We start from the raw sequence: 14,709 nt of genomic DNA on the forward strand, positions 1-14,709 counted from the left end.
TAATACCAATTTTATATCATTCACCTTTTTCTTCCGAACGATAAGTCCGTCATAGCAATATCATGCTGACAGAGAAGATTAATATAAATCAACAAAAAATTAAAATTTTTAATATTTGTTCTATTCGGCATAGTATTACACTGTACTTACTAGATACTGTAGTTTCATGTTAAATATTTAAGTGAAACAGATAGAAGATACAGTCATGTCTTTAATTATAATCATCCATATACCGAAAGAAAATACCATAAAGTTGTTGATAAATGAAACTATTTTACTATCCAAAAACGGTTAAATCGGAAAAACGCTAATAATAACTAAAACTAATTTCAGAAAACCTTAAAATGTTCACGAAATCATCAACAGAGGTTTAAATTTTAATAGCCTCATCCACATGAATTTTAATATATTCAAATTCACTATTATATTATTTTAAGAAAAATACCAACAAATAATGTAGAACTGTTAACAATTAAACTTAGAAATTTACATAAAATTTTAAACACAAAAACAAATACAAACTCAATAGTATTGAATTTGCTAGTCGTATTAATAAAGTCAATATTTTTTTACGTAGTAATAATTTAACTATCATTCAAACAGACAAATCATGTCAAATCATCGAAACCGATTTAGTTTCATCTAATTAATATCACTTTCTTAACGACGATTCAACACTGAACATAAGAAATCACTCAAGGATGATGATTAAAAACTATATAAAGATAAATATATCGACTTAGATAAAAAGAACTATTTTGAAATATAATAACAAAATCCCAAAACTCAATTTGAGAGTTTAATTAAAAACTATAAAATGTGAAAAATGAAAAATTAATTTAACACAATTCGTTTTACATAATAATTATTTTTTGAAATAATAACCAATATTACAGACAGACAGTGACGTATTCATGGGCGCCTGTATAGGCTTAAAACTGGTGAAAATTTGTATGTTAAGAGTTCATAAAATAATTAAAAATATTCAGTTTGCTATAGATATGTGAATGATTGTTTTACCAATTAGTGCAGTATAAAATAAAATATACATATATATATAAAGTTTATCTTAATACTCGTATTTACATGAAAAAAAAAACATATTTCACATGTACCTAAACAAAATTGAAACGAGAACTACCTGGATAGATGATAAAAAATCTGAAATAAATAATTTATGTCATACTTTCCTGTTAAATAACCATCCATGTAAATTAATTGTCAAGTGGCTATACCATCACAATATGTCAAAAAAACAAATAAAGATGAAATCTTCTGTAATTTGAATACCCAAATAATTATAAAAGCTTTTAACATGTTATCTTCGTTATTAAATATACCCATAAGCAAATCTCTTTAAAATTCTACTGGTAATGTTAAAAGATAAAATAATATTATGTTAAACAATAATGTTATATATAAATTAGAATGCGGTTGCACAGCTACACGTTATTACGTCGTTAAAACTAAAAGATTATTAAATGTAGTTAAAACCAAAACCAAGCAGCAGCTCATTTACATATATACCCTAATATCGCGTTAATATTATCGAAATTACATTGTTCAACGTTGATGTTACAACTAATTAATTTATGCGTATATTCCTACCAATGAAATTATTTCAATTTTTTCTGTTTTAATTATTTTTTACTGCTTGGTCTGACTTTAATCGTAAAATTCGTTTTTTTTTTTTTTAAATTTATGCAATAATGAAAACTACTCGATAAATTATGTATTTGTTATTAAAAGAAAATAGCAATTAAAAATTCATGGCTGACGTAAATTTATCGAATGATAAAAAATCTAAAGATATATCGAAAGTCGGAATCTTTAATTTATGTTAATATTGTAATAATCTTACACTGATTTATTTTATTTTTTTTATTTTCGCATATCAAATAGTTTTTTGCTATTTTTCTATACTACGTACGAACTTTGAAAGGATTTTGACGCTTTCTCTATATTTAACATATTATTTTCGTAAATTTATCTATTACAATAATTGTATAATTTATTAAAATATCTCACACAAAATTACATTTTCAATAATAAAAATGTATTATTTTTTTTATAGAAGACAAAAAGTTTATTTTAATGTGCTAGAGAAACTATAAAAAATACCGTTGGAAAATTTTTTTTAATTTGAAATATTTAAAATCGATTTTAAAAATTCTATTATGTAAAATTTGAAAATATTTTCTTTAACGAGAATTATTTTATTTAGTTAATTTCGTTAATTTTTCTCACGCAATTTCACTTTAAAAAATTCCATATATTAGAAAAGGCCTGCAGCAAAGACTCTAAAAACTTAATAAAATTGTTTATCGTGTGACATTGCTGATAACTTGTTTTTATAACGCATTTGGAAGTTATTTCTGTTATATGTTTAGTATAAATAATAAGAATAATTATTCTAATTGTTCATTGTCACATCTGCACTTAACGCCCAAACTCCCGGCTATATCTGATTAACGATTATGACGATATGAACGCAATCGTACTAGTTTGAAATCGAAAATAACGCATATTTTCGTAGGATGCAGTACATCTGCACTTATGCAAACTGTTTCTAATAAATGAGGACGAGGTACTGCTGTCTCTCTTTGTGTTCTTTTGAAATTCTGCCTGAAACGTTTTGTATTCAATTGCAAGAAAGGTTCAACAGAGTTGTGTTACAGACATTTCATATATAAAGTAGGAAGAATGTGACACACAATAAAACTAGGAGCTATGTTCAGCCATATATTCGTCGTAAAGTTGACGCAAATAAACAACCTAGAAACGAGGACATTCACATTGACCCATTTTATTACGACAGTGTTGGCATTTATCATATGTCGTCAAACTGTAAGCACGTGTTTAAATTTATTCTATTATTTAAGAACATTTTTATTATTTCGTGAAGTTTTCTTTTAATACAATTATTTTTTTTTCAAAATTTTTACAGCTTTATCAGTAATTCACAGCTCCTACAACGAATAGCAAGAGCAGAGTTATTACAGTTATATTTAAAAACACAGAAATATTCGGTTATTTTAGTATTTAATAATCTTTTGGTTTCAATTATATAACAACATGTAAATGTGCAACTGCATTCTAATTTATATATAACATTATTGATTACATAATATTATTTTTTCTTTTAACATTACCAATGAAATTTTAAAGAGATTTGCTTATGGGTATATTTAATAACGAAGATAACATGTTAAAAGCTTTAATAATTATTTGGGTATTCAAATTACACAAGATTTTATCTTTATTTGTTTTTTTTTGACATATTGTGATGGTATAGCCACTTGACAATTAATTTACATGGATGGTTATTTAACAGGAAAGTATGACATAAATTATTTATTTCAGATTTTTTATCATCTATCCAGGTAGTTCTCGTTTCAATTTTGTTTAGGTACATGTGAAATATGTTTTTTTTTTCATGTAAATACGAGTATTAAGATAAACTTTATATATATATGTATATTTTATTTTATACTGCACTAATTGGTAAAACAATCATTCACATATCTATAGCAAACTGAATATTTTTAATTATTTTATGAACTCTTAACATACAAATTTTCACCAGTTTTAAGCCTATACAGGCGCCCATGAATACGTCACTGTCTGTCTGTAATATTGGTTATTATTTCAAAAAATAATTATTATGTAAAACGAATTGTGTTAAATTAATTTTCCATTTTTCACATTTTATAGTTTTTAATTAAACTCTCAAATTGAGTTTTGGGATTTTGTTATTATATTTCAAAATAGTTCTTTTTATCTAAGTCGATATATTTATCTTTATATAGTTTTTAATCATTATCCTTGAGTTATTTCTTATGTTTAGTGTTAAATCGTCGTTAAGAAAATGATATTAATTAGATGAAACTAAATCGGTTTCGATGATTTGACATGATTTGTCTGCTTGAATGATAGTTAAATTATTACTACGTAAAAAAATATTGACTTTATTAATACGACTAGCAAATTCAATACTATTGAGTTTGTATTTGTTTTTGTGTTTAAAATTTTATGTAAATTTCTAAGTTTAATTGTTAACAGTTCTACATTATTTGTTGGTATTTTTCTTAAAATAATATAATAGTGAATTTGAATATATTAAAATTCATGTGGATGAGGCTATTAAAATTTAAACCTCTGTTGATGATTTCGTGAACATTTTAAGGTTTTCTGAAATTAGTTTTAGTTATTATTAGCGTTTTCTCCGATTTAACCGTTTTTGGATAGTAAAATAGTTTCATTTATCAACAACTTTATGATATTTTTTTTCGGTATATGGATGATTATAATTAAAGACATGACCGTATCTTCTATCTGTTTCACTTAAATATTTAACATGGAACTACAGTATGTATTGAGTACAGTGTAATACTATGCCGAATAGAACAAATATTGAAAATTTTAATTTTTTGTTGACTTGTATTAATCTTCTCTGTCAGCATGATATTGCTATGACGGACTTATCATTCGGGAGAAAAAGGTGAATGATATAAAATTGGTATTATTTAAATTACTGCACGTGAAAATGACCTATAAAATGTCGGTTGTTAAAGTTTCTGATAAATTCTCAGCAAGCACAAGGTGATTACGAAAGTTTGCTAATTATTTTTCACTGCTTGGTCTGAGTTTAATCGTAAAATTCGTTTTTTCTTTTAAATTTATACGAAAATGAGAACTACCGAATAAATTATGTATTTGTTACTAAAAGAAAACAGCAATTAAAAATTCATGGCTAATGTAAATTTATCGAATGATAAAAAGTCTAAAGATATATCGAAGGTCGGAATCTTTAATTATGAAATATCTAAATGTTTTAACATTTAATTTGTATACTAGTACTTTTTATATATTAACAGGACTTATTATACTGGAAACGATAAATGCAGATATTTAGTCTTACAGATCAGAAATAATGTTTTTTTTTATTTTATTCACCTAAACACATACACTTTAAACTTGTGTTTCGGACTTGTTCGTCCCTCCTTAGCAGGCCATCAAACGACACTTTCTACAATTAACAATAAAACATTTTTTGGTACAATTATAACTAAAATTAATTATAACAATAATTTCCTGACAATAAATTCAAAATTCGTACAAATTCTGTATTTTTTAACTTCTTTTCATTTCCTCATAAACTTAGGATTCACACCAACTATATAATTCGACACATTAATATTTTTTATACATTATAATCAATTTAAAACTATAAATTTAAATTATTATTTAAAATAGTTTTACTTCAACTAACTTACGTCTTTTGTTTATTCATTTCCACTTAATCTCTATTCTAATTCATTCCTATCTCTTTTTTTACACCTCTTTCTCCCTACTCCTACTATAATGCTTATCTATAATTGATGGATTACTCTACCGTTGTTGTTATTCATTCTATTAGTTTGTTTGCAAATTATATTTAAATGTTCATATAGTTGTCTTTTATAATTGTTTTCTTACTTTTTCCTAATTTTCACTGTATTTAGATCAATTTCACATCCTCTGTATCACAATGTTCAGCTACTGCTGAATTTGCATATTTTTCTTTGATTGCTCGTATATGTTCACTTAATCTTATTTTTAATTTTTTTTTTTTTTTGTTTCTTTTATATATGTTTTCTTTGGATTGCAATTACAATCAAATGAATACACTATTGTTTAATAAAATTGTTTATTATAAAATCAGATAAATTATTGCTTAATTAATGTAGCTATCGACAAACTCCAATCAAGTAAAAGAGGGTCAAGTGAAACGAGATCAATACGATAAGTGCTTGCTGCCTATTTTAAAAAATTAAGTTATTTTACTGATAATGTTTATAATCAAATTATTTTGTTTTCTTTTCAAGGTAAACTAAAAATCATCAGTCAAAACAATTTTAATCCCGAAACTATTCATGACTTTGCATACACTAATTGGACACGAATGTTTTCAGTTGAATTTATTTTTTCTGGTATCAAATTAATTCTATTATTTATCACTGTTTTAATTTTTTCGAAAAACTTAGAACCAGGTTTTAATTTAACAAATTTTTTCTCCTTATCTATTGATTTTAATTGTTTGTCATTATCTGGTTTTCCAACCCATTATTTTGATATGCATATTTTGGGTAATCATTTAAAATAAGAATTTTGATTATTTCTTTTTCTTCTTTTTCTGTTTCTGTTTCACTTGTTATCTGCTTTATTTTATTCATATACATTTCAAATATATTATATTTTATACTGACAGGAATAACAGATTTATAATTAATTATTTTGGGTATTTGTATTGATTCAAAATTAATACAAAAATGTAAAATACTAAATAAATTATGTATTTGTTACTAAAAGAAAACAGCAATAAAAAATTCATGGCTAATGTAAATTTATCGTATGATAAAAAGTCTAAAGATATATCGAAGGTCAGAATCTTTAATTATGAAATATCTAAATGTTTTAACATTTATTTTGTATACTAGTACTTTTTTATATATTAACAGGACTTATTATACTGAAAACGATGGATGCAGATATTTAGTGTTACAGATCAGAAATAATGTTTTTTGTTTTAATTAACCTTATCACATACACTTTAAACTTGTGTTTCGGACATGTATTAATTTAGCATATTTCTTATAAATTAATCTATTATTTTTTCTTTCGATGGTTATATCAAAATAATTTATGCAATTCTGTTTTTTTTTTCTCATTCAAATTTGATATTCTCTTTTAATCTCATTTTCTTATTTATAATTATATTTTCGTTTGTTTTCGTTTTATCAAACATTATTATGCAATCATCCACACACGTGCTATAAAATTCAATACCTTCTATATTCTTGATCTTTTTATCTATTCGTATCGTTGTTATTTCGGCCAATTTTGGAACCATACATGTACCCATAGATATTCTTTCCGCTTGGGTGTAGAATTTCTTATCAAACTGAAAATAGTTATTTTGATTATAATTAGACACAATTTAATTATTTAATTTGGTGTTTTTATTTTTATTAAAAAATTTTCTATATCTTATATTGTTATGCTAGGGTACTAGTTTGCAACATCGAGTGATATTAACTTCATATTTTCATTATTTCTTATATTTTTTGATCTACTTAATAAGTCATCAACATTTTTATACTATACTTGGAAACTTTTAATAAATTTTATTTATTCTTTAAATATTTTTCTAAATTATAATTTAATAGATGTTAAAAATTATATATATGTCTATATTTGTGTTCCGCAACCTTTTTCTACTCACAACACTCCTGTGATGAAATGACTCCACTCGGCACACCAAAAAGTTATTTCCCGCATAAACGTATGTTATGATACTATTAATAGATTTTCGTAATGCCATAAATTTATTATTATTATTACGTTGGGTTTTGAGAGTTATACTTGGTTGACACCGATGGGTATGTAGTATGCCGGATCAGAATCAAAGCATAGTAATTTCAAAACAAGACAAAAATTAAATTAGTGTGTCAGTGTGTGTCTGTGTTTAAAAATTTCTTAACAATATGGGATGCATTCAAAATAGTGTCCTTCTGTAGTGGGATGAATACCTTTCTATTTAATTTTAATGTTTTCGGGCATTTGTGTAGCATGTGTGGTATGAGGTATGACACCTGTAGAGGAGAGAATGACAGGTACAACAAACACCCTATTTATCCTCTGTAGATGCCTTATTTCCTGGGCGAGTTCTGTGTACTTGCTAATTTTTTCAGTGCATGTGTTTTGTATATTGTGAGTGTTCGGAATGGATACGTCTATAATGTATGTGATTTTATTGTGTTTGTCAACGAGTGTGTTGTCTGGTCTGTTGTGGTAAATTGTTTTGTGATTATCGCTCTGTCGTACATTTTGTGCGTGTTGTTAACCAATGCTGTCTGTTGAATGTAAACCTATTTGTAATGTGTTTTATAATTTGAATTTCTTTGCAAGCCTCTTGATGTATTTGCTACTTGATAATGTCTATGTAAATTATCTGTCTGTGCCATGAGCTTGCAACCAGAAGTGATATGTTATATGGTATCTGGCATCATGCGACATTTTCTACATGTGTCATTTGTAAGTGTTATATCTTTGAGTACGTGTTTTCTGTAGATTTAAGTATTTCTGACCTGATCCTGTATGGCAGTCAAATCTTTCCGTCTCCCCAAAGAGGCAACCAGCTGTTTGACGCAGTTTTGTCAACAGAATCCTGGGCCAGGTCATATAGATGTCTGCCATGGAGTGCCTTTTGCACCAATGATATTCAAATGTTGTGTCGTGTTCATATGTTGTGAATGTAAATTTAATGGTGTATTATTTGAGTCTGCTAGACTTACTACTTTATGTAACTGTGAAGTTTCTTGGTTTTTGTAGAAAAACTCTCGCAGTGTCTCTATTTGTTTCTAGTGGAGGTTAACTATGTCGATCAGGCCACGTCTGCCATCTTTACGTGGAAGGATATTGTTGTTGTTTATGCGTAGTAACTGTTATTCTTGTTTTTATTTGGTGTTGTTCAAGATTTGCGTGAGTCCAATGTGTAACTCCGAAAGAATAAGTTAGTACGGAAAAACATATGTGTTTATTGTATTAACATCATTTTATTTCATTAGTGCTGCGGCAGAGAATGAAATACAAGCATAAGAAACACAGCAACTGTGATAAAATATATATAAATAAAACTTGAAATTAATAGAATATTTAAAAGTTCACGTCACACTTTTCACCTTGTGACGGCACACCGTTTGCGGAACACTGGTCTATATTTAATAAGATTTTTATGTGTTTTTTTACCCTTATGTTAAATTTCGGTGTTCTGTTGCTTCTGTTTTTATGTATTTGATGTCTTCTTCTGTTACATATTGTTGTGTTTTTAAATTTTTTAGTTCTTTTCCTAAAGATTTTATTGAACTATTTACTGGATATTTGTTGAGCTATTTATAACTCTCTTCTTGGATTAATTCCTTAATGTCTTAATTTTTTATTTCTTTTTCCATTATTATTATTATTCGTTTGGTTTTATCCCTTTGAAGTATTTCTAAATGATTACGTATTAAGAACGATTTAACATTATTTAAATTTATATTATAATTTTTAATCTTATTTTTTTTATATTTATATTTTTAATTATAATTTGTATACCAGTTCTTATTTGCTCTTTCTCTTCTTCTAAAAACTTTTATAATAAACGTTCTGTAAATACTGCGATATCTTCAGTTTTCAATATTTCTCATCTATTATAGTCTAATGCTTGGTTTAATGTTTTCTAATAGGTTCAGGTATCTTTACCTCTGTCATGTTTAATATTAATTTCCTTTCGTATTCTTCTTTTTCTTTTAAAGTTGGGTGTCCTATTTTGTTAAAACCAATTTATTATAATTATTCTAGAAAAACTTACCGGAATTGTCCTGTTCTTGTTTTTGTGTTTCTGTTTTGTTGTTAGAATTTTCACCTCTTGTTTCTTTTTTATTTCTTTTGTTTTTTCTTTGTAATTTCTTTAATTTGTATTATTTGTAATTTATATTTGATTTCATTATTGATTAATTTATTTTTTCTACATTATCTCGTTGTAAATTTTTGCTGAAACTTACTGGTATAGTCGACGTTGGTAATTTTGCTAATAGAATGAATAACAATAACGGTAGAGAGATTCACCAATCATGGGTAAGCATTATAGCAAGGAGAGGGAAAAAGAGGTATAAAAGAAGAGATAGGAATGAATTAGAATAGACATTAAGTGGAAAAGAATAAACAAAAGAAGTAAGTTAGTTGAAGTAAAAATATTTTAAATAAAAATTTAAATTTATAGTTTTAAACTGATTGTAATGTATAAAAAATAGGAATGTGTCGAATTGTATGGGTGCCGTGGATCATAAGTTTAATTGGAAATGTAAAGAAGGTCGAAAATACAAAATTTGTAAGAATGTTTAATCTATTGTCGGGAAATTATTGTGTTGTAATTAATTTTAGTTATAATTGTACCAAAGAATGTTTTTTTATTGTTAATTGTAGAAAGTGTCGTTTGAAGGCCTGCTGAGGAGGGACAAACAAGTCCGAAACTCAAGTTTAAAGTGCATGTGTTTAGGTGAACTAAATAAAAAAACATTATTTCTGATCTGTAAGACTAAATATCTGCATCCATCGTTTCTAGTATGGTAAGTCCTGTTAATATATAAAAAAGTACTAGTATACAAAAATAAATTCTAAATTACGATAGAAAGGACACAAAGGCATGATAATGAAAGTGTTTAAGTAACTTTACACTATAAAACAGTAATGTTCTTAATGTTTAAATAAACGGGATTTTTGTGAGGTACTTGTCATCTGTGACTCCTCCGCCACACCCACACGCGAACGACCCTAGACCATTCTAGCACGGGATTAACGATTCACCCTAGAAGTCGGAGAACTTACACTGGTGTCCGAGAAGTGGGACTTTAAGTCCCCAATCTCCACCAGGTCAGCGAACTTACAACACGGTAGTATCTTTGTAAATTGGCGCTCCACTGGGTCGCGTGAATCTTCTCTGCCTATCTACGACTAGAAAATTACATTCTTGAAAACTTATCTCAAAGAAATACGCCATAAACTGTTTTGTTCGTCTTTAACACGAATTATAAGCATATTCATTTGGAAACAGAAAAACAATGTAATGTTTTGATTAATAAAATCATATTTTAATACTTTCAATTTCATTTATTTTAATTTATTTTTGTCAATGTCATATTTAAGTAACTTAATTTTAAAATATGCGTAATTCGATAAACAATTGAATTGAAAGAATGCTTCAAAATGAATATGAAGTAACAATAAATCTCATTTGTTAGAATTGTTTTGTTATGAAAAATTCATCTTTAGTTTTAATATCCGCTGCAAGCTTTTCTTACTACGTGTGTCTTGCTTTTAATATTTAAAGTTTAAGATACGCGATGTTTTCATAACTGAAAGATAAGTATAAATCCGATTTTTGATCATTGGAAGGGTTATTATTAATGTTAAATCTTTTCATTTTTAGCTTCCAAATGGCGCAAAGGTAAGTATGTATCCATGATTAATACACTACTGGTTGATTACTTATGATCTTACGTTTATTTCAGGTATGAACTTGATGTTAAATACTTAAATAATGTCCTTCATCTTATGATTATTGCTCCGAAAAACGATTATTGGTACTTCTTCTGATTTAACTCCATCGAAGTGTATTAAATCGGCGATATAACATGTACTACATGCAAACCATCGGAAGCAAGAGTGTATAGTGTGTTGCTCGTGCGATGCTTTAATAAAATCTACAATAAGTGTTTTCAACATATTTTCGAATACATTAGCAATACTTTTGTTTTGGAAATGGCGCGATTCCAATTTTTACTATAACGACGATTCTGCCTATTCATTACGGTGTTTTTGGACAAACAAAAAACCTACGGAGGAGGGTGAGACCTTGACGATGGATCCGTGGCTTTAAATGAAACTTGTTTTCTATCACTATCTTCACCCGGCAGAAAGCCAAATATAATTCAAATATATAAATTTCTTTTTCACATTTATTCTTATAGCCCACCAGTGGCTGAGTGAATCAAAAAATTGAATGCTGGTATTTGGTCGTGAGGTCGCGTCTGGTCAACGGGCTGGCCACGTGAAATTTTCTTAACATTAGTAAAATCTAAAAGGACAATTTCCCATTAAAAAGATCTCCCGGTAAGAATTTCCCCCTCGGCAGGTCGCCGGTGCATCTCTATATACGAATAAAACAAAATCATTCATTCTTATTACACAATGTATTTTTTGCTCAAGAATGTTGATATTTTAAAATTGTCAAACCGAACGTTTAGTAAAAACTAATAGTCTACTTATTTAGAGTATGCTATCAGGCATAATACTGTGCAACTGACTCACATAAAGGTCTGGGTTTTTCTCAGATTTCTTGAAGAATGTATAACCGTTGTTTGTCTGTAGTTTATTATTATTTAGTAGAAGGAAATCTTGTATATACAGAAATCCGACACAGCATAACAAATAACCAATTACAGTTAAACAAAACGAAAGTAATCATATTATTCTGCGCTGAATTATTACTAAATCTATTTAAAAATACAGAAAACATAATAATACAGTAGAGCGTCGTTTATCCGAAGGCCGATCAACCAAAACGTCGGTTAACCGAAAGCGTTCCAGTCAGACTGTGTCGTGCTGAATCGAACGTTTTTGATACTAGATTAACTTTCAAAATATAATTTTCTTTTGTTTTTATATTTTTCAATATATTTATTTTGTTTGTATAAAATAAAGAAATAATTTTTAAGGATACAATAGCCATTATTATTATTATAAAAATTTTCGTTAGGTTTAAAATCCACGAAAATTCAACGCTAAGCGACACGCAACGGAGAAAAATTTCAACATAAGATAGATTATGTACGAAAAAATATATTAACCTATTATCCGAAAAATAAGTTATTCGAACAACCCCCGTCTCCAATTTATTCGGATAAACGACGCTCTACTGTAGTAATAACGATAATAATCATAGATGAGATTAATAAAAACAATATGTAAAATATATACACATAAATATGTGCACATAAAACACAAATGGCAGCGAATAATCGGCGCGAAGTAGAATTCCAAGAGAAAAATAATTTATAAAATTTGAAAATCTTAATTTTATAATCAAGTAATTAAAAATTATTAATTAATAATATATCGAAAAGCGCCGATCAAAATCGATACCAAATCTCAGACACAGGACAGTCACTAATACGCAGTAAACACGCCTCGTAGTAGTAATATCAATCTAAACAGAAAAAATAAATCAAACAAATTGAAATCAGTTGATATTAATGTATAAATAGCAGATGGCGTTGCTACGTCACAAAGTAACGGTAGCGAAGATTAAGTTTATTCTTAACAGTTCTGTATTATTTGTTGAGATTTTCCTTAAAATATACTGTATTTGAAATTAAGTATTATATTATTATAATTCATGTGATGGGGCAATTAAAATTTAAACCTCTGTTAATGATTTCATCAACATTTCGGAGTATTGTGAAAGTAGTTTTATTTATTATTAACGTTTTCCCAATTTAATCGTTCTTGTATACGTAAATAATTTAATTTATCAACAACTTTATTGTATTTTCTTTTGGTATATGGATGACTATAATAAAAACATGAATGTATCTTCTATTTCTTTTCCTTAAATATTTAACACGGAACTTACAGTATCTATTCAGTACAGTGTAATACTGTACTGAATAGATACTTGCCGTTTTTAGTATTTGAGAAAAACGAATATTAAAAATTTGAATTTTCTGTTAATTTGTATTAATCTTCTCTGTGAGCATGATATTGATGTAACGGACTTATCGTACAGGAGGAAAAAGGCGAATGATGTAAAACAGCTTTTATTCAAACTATTACACCTGAAAATGACCTAAAAATGTCAGTTGTTAACTTTTCTGATGATTTTTCAGAAAGTGTAAGGTGATTACAAAAATTTGTTAATTATTTCTCACTACTGGGCCTGAGTTTAATTGTAAAATCCGTTTGTTTTTAAATTAATACGAAAATGTGAACTACTCAATAAATTATGTATTTGTTATTAAAAGAAAATAACAATTAAAAATTCGAGGCTAATGTAAATTTATCGAATGATAAGAAATCTAAAGATATATCGAAGGTCGGAATCTTTAGATACGAAATATCTAAATGTTTTGATTGATACAGAGATTTCATTCAGAGAGGGACACATGCCTCAGAAACGACAGATTCAATGTTTTATTTAAGAAATTCATAAAATCTATTTATATTAAAATCAAATTCATTTTTTAATGTCGTCATACAACAATATAAGTGAATTATATTTCTGTAGAATGTTTTAATTAGATTTCTAAATAATTTTGGCATCAAAATGTAAAGATACATACAAGTTTAATATGTTATATTCTATATTACTATGTAATATTCACTTTCCGGCTGTTATGTATATATAACAAGGGGAAGAATTAGAATCCTGTCAAATTTGACCCTCTGAGTTTGTTTTTATTTTCAAATCTTTATATTTTCAGACCTGCTGAGCACAAAAGAGTAGAAAACAAAAATAACAGCAAAAATTCGCTAGATGTGTGTCTGTTCGCATCTATTTCGTTTAATATCTCAGGATGAGGTAATGATTAAAAAACGAAAATTGGCACGGTACTTTGTTAAGGCATTGATGCTACTAAATTTTGGTGGTAAAGGTCATTCGGTCGGGATATACAGTGAGACTCCATGACGATTTTACTCGTTATTAAAATTTACAATTTTTTTTTATAAAACTTATCTCTACCCTGAAAATTAAGTGTTTGCCATTAGCGCCAAAAACAGTTTTAGTTATTACGATTAATAATATAAAAGATACTTTTTAAAATAAAATCTGATAACAGCCGGAAAAGTTATGCAACTCTGCTTGATTTTCTTTTATACGAGGGCTATTTTTTTAAATAAGAATCGTTTGTAAATGAGAGTGAGAACGATCGCGGCAGTGCGTATGTGCGTCTGCTCCGAGCATGCTTTGCGCACGTTTAGACACCATTCGCAGCTGTATCGGCTGTCTGTGTGCTGACCTGTAAAAGTTTATAATGTTGAAGAAAATTGAGTCACCCGCCTACTTTGATATACGATCACAATCAGCGGGTGACTCAATTTTATTCGATTCTTGAGTGCAAGAAACTT

This window comes from Centruroides vittatus, unplaced genomic scaffold, assembly GCF_030686945.1.
Source record: "Centruroides vittatus isolate TY-2023 unplaced genomic scaffold, ASM3068694v2 contig_786, whole genome shotgun sequence".
NCBI classification, from domain to species: Eukaryota; Metazoa; Arthropoda; class Arachnida; order Scorpiones; family Buthidae; genus Centruroides; species Centruroides vittatus.